A 3,084-nucleotide genomic window follows, 5' to 3' on the forward strand; every position below is an offset into this window, starting at 1 on the left:
CTTGGAGAGGGACATCATGCTTACGAGGGTGGAGGGACAGCGCAGGAGGGGAAGGCCCTCTATGAGGTGGATTGATTCAGTGACTGGGGTAATCGGGATAGGTATATCAGAGACAGTGCGATTGGCACAGGACAGAGCAGAGTTTAGGGCTGTTGTACATAGGGTTGCTGTGAATTGCAAATGACTCGACGGCACATAACAACAACAACATAATTAAAGGCTTATTAACACATGGTCCTTGCTGTTGCTGTTGTGAGGTGGCATCAAGTCAAATACAACTCACAGTGACCCTATATGAACAGCACCATCTGTGCCATGCTGGAGTCAGCTTCCTTCATGGTCAAGGCCATTGGTGCTGTCATTGACACCAGGGCATCTTGTTGAAAGTCTTTCTCTCTTTCACATACCCTCTACCTTTCCAAGCATGATGCCTTTTTCCAAGGACTGGTGCCTCCTCACAATTTACCCAAGCTATGTGACACCAAGCTGGAGTGTAGAACACAGATAGCAAGAGTGACAGAGACTGTGGTCAGGCCCACTGAGTCTAGGATGGAAAAAAAAACAATTCTCTTCAAACTTTACAAAATGTATGACTTGAAATTTTTCAAACTAAAAACAGAAAATGCTATTGCTAGTGTTATGCAAGTTTCCAATTCAATACAGAAGAATATGTGCCTAGATAATAATTTGGGTGCATCTTTTTAAAATCATGGAATAATATCTTAACTAGCAAACAGGTTCATCCAAGAGAGGGTGAAGCAGGGCTGCTCCTTGGAGGCAAGGATTCTGAAGCTTCATCTGACCTACTTTGGGCATGTTTCAAGGAGGGATCAGTCCTTGGTGAGGTACATCATGCTTGGGAGGGTGGAGGGACAGAGCAGGAGAGAAAGACTCCAATGAGATGAATCGATTCAGTGACTGGGGTAATGAGGGTAGATGTGTCGGAGACAATAAGGTTGGCACAGGACAGAGCAGGGTTTAGGGCTATTGTACATAGTGTCACTATGAGTCACAGGTGACTCGACGGCACAAAACAACAACAGTATAAGACACAAAATTGGAGTGTAAAAAATCAAAAGCAAGGGTGGCAGAGACCTTGACCAGCCCCAATGAGTCTAGAATGGAAAAGGAAATAATTTCCTCCATAATTTTACAAAATACATGACTTAAAATTTTTCAAAATTAAAACAGAAGGTGCTAATTATAATTACAAAATTCCAATTCAATACTATAATATGTGTTTAGATCATAATTTGAGGGCATCTTTTCAAAATCATAGAGTAAGTTAACTCACAGTTGCTGTGATGCTAAACATTGTGACACTGATGTGGCAAATGCGGTAATGATTATCCATGGTGGACAGTGTTTGGTGGAGCTCCACGATTAAAACAAGCTTGGAAGCAGGACTGGCATCCACTTCCGCAAAGGCTTACCTCCGGAAAGCCTATGAACAGTGTTCAGCTCTTTCATTCATAGGGTCACTATGAGTCCTCTACGACTTAACAGCACTTAACAACAACAAGAAGCAACAATTATTTTATATGTAAATTTAAGGAAAATGATGCTTCATACATAATACAATATGTTAAAATTCCTATTACAGCATTTTAGTCAAGAAAATAATACTAATGGGAAGGGGGAAAATAAAATAATGCTTTGGAAACAGGATTTGAAAGTTGTCAAGTTAGAGGATAATTAATTACATGAATTGTCCACTAGATGGTAGCAGTGCAACTGCTCCAATTTGTCAACCAACCGTTTTCAAATTAATATAGTAATCTATCACTTAGATGGGAGCTCCGGTAGCCTACTGACAAGAAGCTGCACTGCAATCTTGAAAGCATGTGGTTTGAGGCTACCAGCCGCTGTGCGGGAGAAGGATGGGCACTCTCCTCCCGTGCAATTAACTGCCTCTGAAAACCTGCCAGGGGGGTCAACTGTGGGTCAGTTCCAACTCGACTATACACAACAACAACAACTCACTTAAATAGACAATAAAGGGAAACATGAGGTACAAAATTTTTTAAAATTACTGAATTCCCTGGCAGTGTTGATGTGTAATAATCAATAGATGCAAATTAGCTAGACTCTCTTTTTTTCCAGTTCTATTGATATTTTATCTCAATGAACTAGATGGTTCACTCAGCCTGAATGGTATTTGTCTGCAAAAGATAAAAGTATTATTATTCCCCTAGAGTCCCATAGCTATTCCCTTACTCTGCCTCTGTGGATAACAATCACTAAGTACAGAAATCATAAGGGTGAAGCACAAAGAACCCTTCAAAGTCTCTAAGTTGAGTTTTTTATAATCAAAATTAAAAATAAAACCAAGCCCAGTTGTCGTGCTGGAGAAAGATACTAGACATATCATGGTCTGCTAAAAGAACAAAGAGATCTGTCCTAAAGAGGGTGAAACCAAGCTCCTGCTTGGAGACAAGGATTTTGAAGCACCATCTCACATACTTTGGGCATGTTGGCAGCAGGGAAGAGTCCTTGGAGAAGGATATCATGATTGGAAGGGTGGAGGGGCAGCGCAGGAGAGGAAGACCCCCGATGAGATGGACTGACTCAGTGATAGGGGAAATGGCGTAGGTTTGTTGAAAATAATGAGATTGGCTCAAGATAGGGAAGAGTCCAAAGGTATTATTGTACATAGGGTCGCTGTGAGCCACAGGCAACTCGAGGGCACACAACAACAAGAAGCCCAACTTCCTGTCATCTTATTGTCACATGTGTTGTTGTTGACCATCGAGTCAGAACTGATCCATAGCTGACCCACTGCTGGGTTTTCAGAGTGCCTGTCCTTCTGCGGAGCATTTGGTGGCCTTGAACCGCATGCATTCGGGATTGCAGCACAGCTTCTTGCCACTAGGCCACCAGAGCTCTGTTGTCATATAGTCAATTCCAAATATAATCTAGTCAGCTGCAAGTCACAGAGACCCTCTAACTCTTTCTAAGACTGTTAATCTTTACAGGAAGAAACTATATACCTTTCTCCCACAGATAGCAGATTCAAACTGTTGGTCTTTCCACATGAAATGCATGAAACCACCGTAATTTCTTTCAAAATTGGGAGGGGGGTGG

Source organism: Elephantulus edwardii, unplaced genomic scaffold (assembly GCF_000299155.1).
Source record: "Elephantulus edwardii isolate Elephantulus edwardi_28Jun2011 unplaced genomic scaffold, EleEdw1.0 scaffold00169, whole genome shotgun sequence".
Taxonomy (NCBI): domain Eukaryota; kingdom Metazoa; phylum Chordata; class Mammalia; order Macroscelidea; family Macroscelididae; genus Elephantulus; species Elephantulus edwardii.